This window comes from Ahaetulla prasina, chromosome 2, assembly GCF_028640845.1.
Source record: "Ahaetulla prasina isolate Xishuangbanna chromosome 2, ASM2864084v1, whole genome shotgun sequence".
In the NCBI taxonomy this organism is placed as follows: domain Eukaryota; kingdom Metazoa; phylum Chordata; class Lepidosauria; order Squamata; family Colubridae; genus Ahaetulla; species Ahaetulla prasina.
Genome location: NC_080540.1, coordinates 107,204,400 through 107,216,999, shown reverse-complemented (window position 1 = coordinate 107,216,999; position 12,600 = coordinate 107,204,400).

Sequence of the window (12,600 nt, the reverse complement as noted above, 5' to 3'; positions counted from 1 at the left end):
CAGTCTCTTGACCTTTCTTCTCTCTCGAAGGACAAGTCTATTGCTCCTCATAGCCTACCCTGTAACCTCCAATTGAGTCTACTCTACAGGTGAAGTGGATGTCCACGTTGTGCCACCAAGGTCACTCAATTATCCCTACAAAGCATTTTGAAGTCCAGCAGCTATCATCTTTGGATTGGTTAGCTTTGAAACTCTGGGAAGTGCTGAGAACATTGAACCATTCCCTCTGAAATGGGATGTGGGAATAACCTTGAGGGAGGAGGGGGAAAGATCAGAGAATAGAATAGAATAGAATAGAATAGGATAGGATAGGATAGGATAGGATAGGATAGGATAGGATAGGATAGGATAGAATTCTTTATTGGCCAAGTGTGATTGGACACACAAGGAATTTGTGTTGGTGCATACAGTATGCTATCAGTGTACATAAAAGAAAAGATACCTTCATCAAAGTACAAAACTTAGAACACTTAATGATAGTCATAGGATATAAATTTAACACAATGATACAACACTTAATGATAGTAATAGGCTACAAATAAGCAATCAGGAAACAATATCAATATAAATAGTAAGGAAACAAGCAACAAAGTTACAGTAATACAGTCATAAGTGGAAGGAGATGGGTGATGGGAACAATGAAAAGATTAATAGTAGTGCAGACTTAGTAAATAGTTTGACAGTGTTGAGGGAATTATTTGTTAAGCAGAGTGATGGCATTTGGGAAGAAACTGTTCTTGTATCCTGTTGTTCTGGTGTGCAGTGCTCTGTAGTGTTGTTTTGAGGGTAGGAGTTGAAACAGTTTATGTTCAGGATGTGAGGGAAAAGGCCACAAAAGTTCAATGAGCAAAAAAAAAAAAAAAAGGGGGGGGGGAGGGAGACAAAACTCTAAAAGGATCTGCCTTATATAAGACTGTTAAATGTGATGATGACAGATTTGTATTTTCAGACTGGCAAGATTCTATTAATGTAGCCTTACAATAAAGTAGACTTAGCTCATGTAACGGTTGTGTTTCCTGTCCAGTTGACATGCTTTAAATGAGCAATACATTTTTAAAAGACAATCGATTTTTGGCCTGCCTTGAATTATCATCCCTCCACTTGGTTCTCATCACGAAACAGGACAGATGCTGCAAGAATTTATTTTTTAAATAAATATTATATAAAATAAATATATATTATATAAAATAAATAAATAAATAAATAAATATTATATAAAATAAAAAAAATATTTTTTTAAGAATATATATATTTTTACATATGTATATATATATATATATATATATATATATATATATATATATATATATATATATATATATATATATATATATATATTCTTCGAAATATGTTGTTTTATCTATGACAATTGTTTGTGTATACTGTTGTGACAAAAATAAATAAATAAATAAATAAAAAGAAGGGGCATCAAAGTTGCCAATGCACTATCCCTCTTTTGCACCTAAAAGAAATAGTAACATTTCAGGATGATGCCTCATCAATTGAACCTCTCTAGGGATGAGAGAAGAGGCTGGCTTGAGATTAGGAATAGGGAGTGAACATTAGTCAAGGGTACCCACAGTGATGGACTGCAACTAGTTTAACAACCGGTTCTGTAAGCGCGTGCTTTGCGCACTTAAGTGCAGGGTTCAAAATACAGCAATTTGAAGCTCAGCTGATTACCTTCTAAGGAAGCCCCATTAAGTAGAAAAGTGGAGGGGCAGAAATCCACTGTGCCACGTGAATCAGCTGTGCCAGAAAAAAGGAAATATAGGACAGAATAGGGCAGGGGCAGGTAGCTGATCATCGGAACTACCGGTTTGCCTGAACTGGTCCAAATCGGCAGCAGCCCACCACTGGGTACCTACCAAAGAGAAAATGGATCTCCCACAAGAATGAGTGATAGCATTGCAAAGTAAGCACCAGCTTTGCTTCTGTTTCAGATAAACTGAAGCGAGAACTGAAGGAGGAAATAAACTTCATCCTTCAAAACCAGCCAGCATTTTAAGGCTGTGTTGTCGTCATTGCTGATATAAACTTTCCCCAGTTTGTATCTGTAGAATGAAAAAGATCTTGCTTTATCTTTTCTACCATATGTTGTTTTATCTTTTCTACCTATGCAAGGGTCCTCTTCAGCTCAGCATTCAATGCCACCATTCCAGATATTCTTCTAACCAAACTAAATCAGCTAGCTGTGCCTGACCACACTTGTAAGTGGATCATAAGCTTTCTAACGAATAGAAAGCAGCAGGTGAAGCGAGGCAAAATCACATCAGATATCTGTACAATTAACACAGATCCCCACCCCCGAGTTGTGTGTTCTCTCCATTTCTCTTCTCTCTATATACCAATGACTGCATCTCAACAGATCCCTCTGTTAAAGTACTGAAGTTTGCAGATGATACAACAGTGATTGGTCTCATTCAAATCAATAACGAATCTGCATACAGATGGGAGGTTGAACAACTAGCCTTGTAGTGCAACCGGAACAATCTTGAACTAAATACACTCAAAACCGTAGAAATGGTGGTATATTTTAGGAGAAACCCTCCTCTTATAATACTAGACAACACAGTATCAGCAATAAAGACCTTCAAGTTTCTAGGTTCTATAATATCTCAAGACTTAAAATGGATACCTAACATCAAAAACGTCATCAAAAAAGCACAACAAAGTCTAATAGTAACAGAGTTGGAAGGGACCTTGGAGGTTATCTAGTCCAACCCGCTGCTCACTCTTTCTAGACTTTCGAACCGCCAAACTGCCGACCTTTCTAATCAACAAGCTCAGCGTCTTAGCCACTGAGCCGCCTAGCCAGGCAGAAAGAATGTTCTTTCTGCGCCAACTCAGAAAGCTCAAACTGCCCAAGGAGCTGCTGATTCAGTTCTACAGAGGAATCATTCGGTCTGTCATCTGCACCTCTATAACTGTCTGCTTTGGCTCTGCAACCAAACAAGACAGACACAGACTTCAGAGGATAATTAGAACTGCAGAAAAAACAATTGCTAACAACCTGCCTTCCATTGAGGACCTGTATACTGCACGAGTCAAAAAGAGGCCTGTGAAAATATCTACAGACCCCTCACATCCTGGACATAAATTGTTTCAACTTCTACCCTCAAAACGACTCTATAGGGCATTGCACATCAGAACAACTAGACACAACGACAGTTCCCCCACCCAATGCCATCACTCTATTAAACAACTAATTCCCACAACACTGTCAAACTATTTAGTAATTATTACTATTATTAATAGTAATAATTACTATTAATAGTAATTATTATATTATTCTTCTCATCTTTCCTATTACCTATCTTCTTTTCTATTTATGACTATAACTTTGTTGCTTGTATCTTTATGATTCATATTGTTTTATTTAGTTTCCTAGTGTGATTTATGTTGATTGCTTATTTAGTATCCTATGTCTATCACTAAGTGTTGTATCTTATGATTTATGATGAATATATTTTTACGATGACTATGATCATGATTTATCAGTTATAGCTTTTATGTACACTGAGAGCTTATGCACCAAAGACAAATTCCTTGTGTGTCCAAACACACTTGGCCGATAAAGAATTCTATTCTATTCTATATAACGAAATCTTTTGCGCAGCCCTAAAATTTTAGTTTATTTTCCTACTTTATATTATAGGGCTAGTCAGGCTCAGTTCACACTGTCAGAGTGACTGCTTTTCCTTCTCTGTGCAATTTCTTCCAGCCATCGGTTCAAGTCAAAAAATGAATACTGTGTAGTAGACATAAGAGTTATTGGTAAAACATGGGGCTCCCCTCTCTACATGGGGCTCCCCTTGAAGGGCATCCGGAGGCTGCAGTTAGTTCAGAATGCGGCTGCGCGGGTTATAGAGGGAGCCCCTCGGGGCTCCCGTACGACACCTATCCTGCGCAGACTGCACTGGCTACCTGTAGCCTTCCGGGTGCGCTTCAAGGTGTTGGTAACCACCTTTAAAGCGCTCCATGGCATAGGGCCGGGTTATCTACGGGACCGCCTACTGCTACCAAATACCTCTCACCGACCCGTGCGCTCTCACAGAGAGGGACTCCTCAGGGTGCCGTCAGCTAGGCAGTGTCGTCTGGCGACGCCCAGGGGAAGGGCCTTCTCTGTGGGGGCTCCCACCCTCTGGAACGAACTCCCCCCAGGACTGCGTCAACTTCCGGACCTCCGAACCTTCCGTCGCGAGCTCAAGACGCATTTATTCATCTGCAGGACTGGCTTAGATTTTAAATTCGTAGATTTTAAATTTATAGGGGTTTTAAATTTGGTTTTAAGATTGATATTTATATTTTTAATATTTGGCATTAGAATAAGTTTTTTAATAGTTATTTTAATTGTATATACATGTTTTATGTGCCTGTGAACCGCCCTGAGTCCTTCGGGAGATAGGGCGGTATATAAATTTGAATAAATAAATAAATAAATAAATAAATAAATAAAATAAAACAGTAAATTCCAGCTCATTTCTTTACTTCAGCAGGTGTGGGATTTAGTGCTGCTCTCTGCTGGTGGACATTGGGTATAGCATAGTTCATAATGGGAAGGAAAGGGTAAGAAATAACTGCAGTGTCAAGTATAACTTAGATATGGATAATAGTTTCAAGAGCAGACGTACAGTTGGGATTACTGCTATTTCTGTTTCTTGGGAAGGGCTTTGATTGTAGAAGGTCAGAAGAAATCTGACAGCACTTTTTACAACTACACAGTTTATTAAAAAACAGTTTTTTTGTGAGCTGCTGTTCATTTCATCAGAGGCATCCACAGTACTATTCATGGCTCTCCTGCTACAATGATTTGTAGATGGTATAAAATGTGGTAGGTGATTCTTTGGTGTGAAATGGGCCCAGCATGAGGCTTACATCCAGCTTATTATTGATAGCAAAACTGAGTAAATATTTAACACCACCTTTGTTTTTTAATTAATACTGTTTGTTGGCAGACGTGAATTTTCCCATAATTGTTTAAACTAAAAAGTAGCTTAGAGCTCATCACATTAAAATAGAATTAAAATTATTCAACTGATGCCTAAAATAGAGTTTAATTTAAAAAAAAAACAGTTTAATGGACCTTGAAGCCATCTTTTGCAAAAGCTGCTGATGGTTTTGAAAATTTCAATAGGCGTCCTGTCCAAAACATTCCAACTTCTTACAAGAAAGAGCGAGAGAGAAAGGAAGAGATGCAACATAGTATGGCCTGGACAGGGGTGAAATCTACTTACCTTCCCTACTGGTTCAGAAGTGTGCGTGCTCCACTCGCATGTGAGCCATGATCACATCCAGTTTTTGACCCTCTGCGCATGCGCAAAGCCTTCTGCACAAGCTCAGAGGGTCAAAAATGGGTTACTTCCTGGTTTTAATGATGTCTGGACAGGTGGCCAGAGCCTCGCACTGCCGCCGCTACCAGTTCACTAGAGCTTGCGCCACTGCTACTGGTTGGCGCAAGCCGGACAGAACTGGCAGGATTTCATCACTGGGCCTGGATGTGGGTTGTACAACCCCCATTTGCAGGGGTGAAATCTAAAAATTTTCCCTACCGGTTTGGTGGGCGTGGCTTAATTGGTGGGCGTGGCTTTGGTGGTCAGATGGATGGGTGGGCATGGCCAAAAACAATAAATAATAAAAATAATAAACAAGTATAAAAAAACAATAAGAGGTACCAAAAACCAACTTTCACACTTTACACACACACAACACAACACAACTGACCCACACACAATGTAAAAGCAGCTGCACTTCACACAGCCACAAAAAGCTCAAAAACCAACTTTCACACTTTACACACACACAACACAACTCACACACACACACACACACACACACACACACACAAAATACCACATACAGCTTTCTGAGATTTTGTGTGTTTGTGTAGTTAGAGTGAAACACTACAGAAACACACCAAATCTCAGAAAGCTGCACAAATATTTTATTTTATTATTAAGGTTTGTGGACTTCAATTCCCAGACTTCCTCAGCATGCAAAGCCAGCCAGCATTAATCACTCAGTGATGAAATAGATTAGCTAAGTTAGATTAGTTCTGTCTGGTGCTGAAAATGAAACTGGGGCTTTCCGGCTGGGAAAAAAGCCATGAGGTCGATCAGTAATCAGGTAAGTGTCTTAGACTCTTTTAAAAGGAGGTTTTCTACATGTTTTCTACAGAAAACATGTTTTTTAAGATTCTGCTGATGAGGAACTCAGGTGAGATCCCTAGAGTAGCCTTTAATATTTTTTTTTTAAGTTTAAAGGGTCTGCCGATCTCAGCTGAGGAGTGGGATCCTCAAAGGCTTTTTTTTACTTTTAAAGGCATGTTTCGGCTGAAGCAAAACCTTCTTTTAAAAGTAAAAAAAACCCCTCTGCTGATGGTGGGGCTCAGCAGAGGCAGGTGGGGCGGGGCCAGGGATTTTTGCTACCGGTCCTCCGAACCAGCAGCCGCCATCTCTACCGGATCGCGCGAACCGGTCCGATCCGGGAACATTTCACCCCTGTCCATATGGCATACGAACAAAACGTTGAAAACACAGAAGAGAGAAAAGAAAACTTGGTTTTATTCTGATACTGATTATGCCTTTTCAAGTTTCCAGTCAGAAAGTGCCACATTATAACAGTCATGACAAGCCGGTTCAGTTTGCATAGGCTGGAGAAGAAGTGGAATTAACATTTGAATTAATCTCTCCTTGTCTCATTAACTTTAACTAAACATGGCCACCCCAGTTCAGTAAAGAAAATCCACCAGGGAAAGCAGGCATCTGCTGAGACTAGTGTGTTCAGTAGGATGTAAACATACAGGCCCTCTGGAAAATCTTCAGATGTTGAATTCTGAATACATGCAGGGTTCTGATTATGGACCACAAGAGAACATGCACACCAGTGCTATTTAACCCACCCAGCCTCCTGCCTCTATAGTATTGCTCCGGCAGGCATGGCTTGAGCTCAATTGTGTGTAGGAGAAAAGCATTTGTCCTGTATGCATGCTGGCTTTCATGTGAGCTGGGCCCTAATAGTACAGGAGAAAAACATTGTTGAACAATGTTGGAAGAAGTGAGGCATATCCAAAGATGCTGTGGGGTTAGTACGCTTGATATTATAATGCCAGAATACGACATAATGAGCATTGGTAGGATGCATAGATGAATCCTTGTAGCATAACAACCAGCCGGAGCAAATTATTCCTTTAAGGACTGCAGTATTTGGATATATTTAGCTGTATTGATTTGAGCCCACTACACCTGAGGTTATTACCTAGATCACTAGTTGGTTAAGCAACATCTAGTCAGGCTTCACTCCTGATAATTGGATGGGCAAACACTATCTCAACCTATCTCCGACAGGAACCAATAGGCTTCTATCACCTACTGAAAATATGTGAATTTCTACCTGATGAATGTTTATTTTTATTTTTTATTTTTGTAGAGTACGTATTAGATAATAGATATAAGTATAAACATGAACTGAATACATAAAATAGATACAAATAGAGGAAACATTAGGACAGAGATGGTAGGCACGCTGGTGCACTTATGCACGCTCCTTACAGACCTCTTAGGAATGGGGTGAGGTCAACAGTAGCCAGTCTAAGGTTAAAATTTGGGGATGAAACCATAGAGTCAGGTAGTGCATTCCGGGCATTGACCATTCTGTTGCTGAAGTCATATTTTCTGCAATCGAGTTTGGAGCAGTTCACTTTAAGTTTGTATCTATTGTGTGCTCGTGTATTGTTGTGGTTCAAGCTGAAGTAGTCATTGACAGGAAGGACATTGTAGCAGATGATACCGAAGGCGGCATAGTTTTAAATTTTCTAAGCCCAAGATTTCAAGTCTGGTGGCATAAGATATTTTGTTGTGAGCAGAGGAATGGAGGACTCTTCTTGTGAAATATTTCTGGACACGTTCAATTATATTAATGTCTGATATGCAGTGCGAGTTCCAGACAGTCAAGCTGTATTCAAGAATTGGTCTAGCAAATATTTTGTATGCTTTGGTTAGTAGTGTAATATTACCGGAGAAGTAGCTACGCAAGATTAGGTTTACAACCCTTAATGTCTTTTTGGCAATGTTGTTACAATGGGTTTTGGCACTTACATCATTTGATATGAGTACTCCAAGGTCCTTGACAGAGTGAGCGTCATCTGCAAAGTCATGTCCACTTAGCTTGTATTTTGTGTTCTGATTCCTTTTGCCAATGTGTAAGTCAGAGCATTTGTTGGTTGAGATTTGGAGTTGCCAGTTTTTTGACCATTCCGACACAAAGTCAAGGTCTTTTTGAAGGGTAGCAGCATTGTTGGTGTTAATAGTTTTACATCATCGGCGAAGAAAATGCAGTTACTTATAATAGGATCATTTATGTATAGTATGAAATGTTGGAATGCTGCCTTGGGGAACATCGCTATTAACAAGTGCAGGATTTGAAAGGACACTCCTTATTTTGATTACTTGTTGTCTGTTTGACAGGAATGCAGTTATCCAATTATGAAGGGGTCCGGTAATGCCATAGGATTTTAGTTTTAGAAGTAGTTTGTCATGTACCACTGAATCAAAGGCTTTACAGACATCTGTGTAAATTGCATCTATTGCTTTGCCCTGATCAAGATTTGTAGTCCATATGTTTTTGCAGTGTAAAAGTTGTAGATTACAGTATAATTTTTTTCTGAAGCCAAATTGTTTATTAGAAAGTAGGTTGTTTCTAGGTGAAGGGTAATCGATTGGTTAATGATTGATTCCATGACTTTGCAGGTGACGCAGCATAAAGAGATTGGTCTGTAATTTTCGACTAGGCTGGGGTCTCCATTTTTGAAGATAAGGATGACCATGGCTAGTGACCATAGGTTGGGTAGGGAGCTGGTCCTGAATGATTTTTCAAAGATTATGCTTAAGGGTTCTGGTATAGCAGTGGAAAGCTTTTTTAAGAAATATGCATATTGTCCATCAGGTCCAATAGATAGAGATGGTTTTAGTCTATGTAGTGTCTTTTCAATATTATCTTCTGTGAAATCTATTTGTGTTAGATGGTTGTAGTTATTAGTGGCATGATTAGGGATAACTGCTTCATCATTGCATTTGTTACTGTTAGGTCCTTTTAGGGGTGGGATGGATTTCAAGTCTTTAAGTTTGTTGTTTACAAAATTATAGAAGGTGTGGTTAGATTTCGTGTGCAGAAGGTTTCTTTTTGTTTGATGTGGTAATTGGTCTTTATTTCGTGGCATACATTTTTGCAGCGGCTTTTAAAATTAGCTACATAGCCAGTTTTGTTTTTTCACCAGAGAGATTTTTTTTTGGGATTGGAGCTTTTTTATTGATATGGGTAATTTGTTTTTCTTGGTTTTGGTGGTGAATAGTGGTACATATTGTTTAATAACTCTATTGACTTTGAGCAAGAAATTGTTATAATGATCTTCGGCAGTGTTATAGTCAGAGAATAGAATTTGCCAATCAAGAGATGAGACGTTGGTGTCTATGAGATTATAGTTGGCTTTTTTGAAGTTGTAGTTTATTTATTTATTTATTTATTTATTAAATTTGTATACCGCCCTTCTCCCAAAGGACTCAGGGCGGTTCACAGCCAAGTAAAATAGACAATATATAAATACAATTAAAATACAGTTAAAAAACTTATTAAAATTGGCCACAATTAAAATTTAGAGCTAAAACCCATTTAAAAACCCATAAATTTAAAAACTAACCCAGGCCAGCGCAGATGAATAGGTAGGTTTTAAGCTCGCGGCGAAAGGTTCGGAGGTCCGGAAGTTGGCGAAGTCCTGGGGGGAGTTCGTTCCAGAGGGCGGGAGCCCCCACAGAGAAGGCCCTTCCCCTGGGCGTCGCCAGACGACACTGTCGCGCCGATGGCACCCTGAGGAGTCCCTCTGTGAGAGCGCACGGGTCGGTGAGAGGTATTCGTAGCAGCAGGCGGTCCCAGAATAACCCGCCCTATGCCATGGAGCGCTTTAAAGACGTTCACCAAAACCTTGAAGCGCACCCGAAGGCCACAGGCAGCCAGTGCAGCCTGCGCAGGATAGGTGTCACCGGGAGCCACGAGGGCCCTCTATCACCCGCGCAGCTGCATTCTGACTAACTGTAGCCTCCGGATGCCCCTCAAGGGAGCCCCATGTAGAGAGCATTGCAGTAATCCAGACGAGACGTCACAAGGGCGTGAGTGACTGTGCACAAGGCATCCCGGTCAGAAAGGCGCAATTGGCGCACCAGGCGAACCTGGTGGAAAGCTCTCCTGGAGACGGCCGTCAGGTGTTCATCAAAGACAGCCGCTCATCCAGGAGAACGCCCAAATTGCGCACCCTCTCCATCGGGGCCAATGACTCGCTCCCGACAGTCAGCCGCGGACTCAGCTGACTGTACCGAGATGCCGGCATCCACAGCCACTCTGTCTTGGAGGGATTGAGCTTGAGCCTGTTTCTCCCCATCCAGACCCGTACGGCTTCCAAACACCGGGACAGCACTTCGATAGCTTCATTGGGGTGGCCCGGTGTGGAAAAGTACAGCTGGGTGTCATCAGCGTACAGCTGGTACCTCACACCGAAACCACTGATGATCTCACCCAGCGGCTTCATATAGATGTTGAACAGAAGGGGCGAGAGAATCGACCCCTGCGGCACCCCACAAGTGAGGCGCCGCGGGGTCGACCTCTGCCCCCCCGTCAACACCGTCTGCGACCGGTCGGAGAGATAGGAGGAGAACCACCGATAAACGGTGCCTCCCACTCCCAATCCCCCGCAGCAGGATACCATGGTCGATGGTATCGAAAGCCGCCGAGAGGTCTAATAGGACCAGGGCAGAGGAATTGGATATCCCATTATTAGTTGGATATCCCATTATTATCGTGATTTTTGTAAGGGCGTATATTGAGACAAAAGTCAATCATGCTGTGGTCACTGTTGGAAAAGGGTTCTTTTAATTGTAGTCCATAAATTGAGTTTAAGATGTTGCAGAAGATGAGGTCGAGGCAGGTGTTGAGCCTAGTGTTGCTAGTTATTAGTTGATCTAGACCTAGATTAGTAACAACCTTATATAGGATTATATGGATGGGTTCAGTTGTACATTCATTTATTGTCCAATTAATAAGAGGTAGGTTGAGGTCACCCAGAAAGATGAGAGGGTATGGGCAAGAGGCTACCTATGTTAGTAGTGTGGTTAAACTTGTTCACATGTGCGATGTTGTAGTCGGGTGCTCTGTAACATAGTAAAAAGCGAAGTGTGGTGTTTAAGGACAGTTTGCAGACGATAGTTTCTGAAAGAGCGAGTTCATGTGCAACTTGAATATTTTTTAGGTTTAGTGACTTTTTGTAGAAGATAGCTATTCCACTACCTCTGCGGGTTTTGCGATCAGACCGGTAAACGTGATATTCTCTTACTGTGATAATAGAGTCAGGGAGGGATGAGTTTCCTGTAATCATTATTTATTTGACCCAGGATTAATAGGTTGGATCTTGCAGTCTATAATACACTTAGTAACTGTCTCCAGACCTAAAGTGCAAAGTTTTTTTTTCTTCATTCTTTTTCAGCTTTTAGTTCTCACATTGAAAGACCAGAATGGTCAAGGAAGGCAAGGTCAAAAAATAGAAATAGTTGGGATTTCAGAATTTGTTCAAGGTATAATAATATAATCTTGAAAGTCTGTTTACCACACTTATACCAAATGAAATCAGAATGGGAGAGGTAGTTTACATTTATTTCTCATGTTTTCTTCATTTCTAGGGCTGAGTAACCTTTCCTGAAACTGCTTCTGAACAATTCATTCATCCATTCCCCCTTTCCAGGGCCAGGATTAAGCTGCATCACCATGGTTTCAGCTTCTGTGGTGATGTTATTGCTTTTGAAATATCATAGCCTTCATCATTTTCTCTAAACCTGATTTAAAATTATCACTGCCTCTCTCCTCAGTGTTAACTAATTTATTTTATTAACTATTTGTTATCAGATTTATATCCTGCCTTGATGGATCAGCAGTTAAAGATGCTGAGCTTGTCAGCTGGAAAGCTGATGGCCTGGGTTCAAGACCTGAGTGCCATGTGACAGGGTGAGCTCCCATTCCTTGCCCCAGCTCCTAGCAGTTCGAAAGCATGCAAATGTGAGTAGATAAATAGGTACCACTTTGGTTGGAAGGTAACATGTTCCGTGCTCCTTAGTGTATAATCATGATGGCCACATGACTACAGAAAGGGTCTTCAGACAATGCTGGCTGCCTTGGCTAAGAAATGGGGGTGAGCACTGCCCCTAGAGTCAGACAGGGAAACCTTTACCGCTATCTTTACCTTTTTGTATCCATCAAAAAGGATTCCCATTTTTCCCATGTTTCCCATCTTTACCTAGTCTATTGTTTTTACCTTTTCTGTGTTGCCTGTAAGTTCATTGAGGATTGTTTCCTGACACTACCTCTGACCTCATAATACATAATATTAATCCAGAGGGTGCATTTTCCATTTTTATTTTCATAATAAGCTTTACTAAGTCTTCTGATTTTGGCTAATGAAATGGCATTTTCTCCATATCTCAAACTGTTAATATTTTAGCCTTCTGTTTTGATTCCAGCTGTGTCTGCCATTTTGATTATATAGTCATAGTATAAGTTAACAAT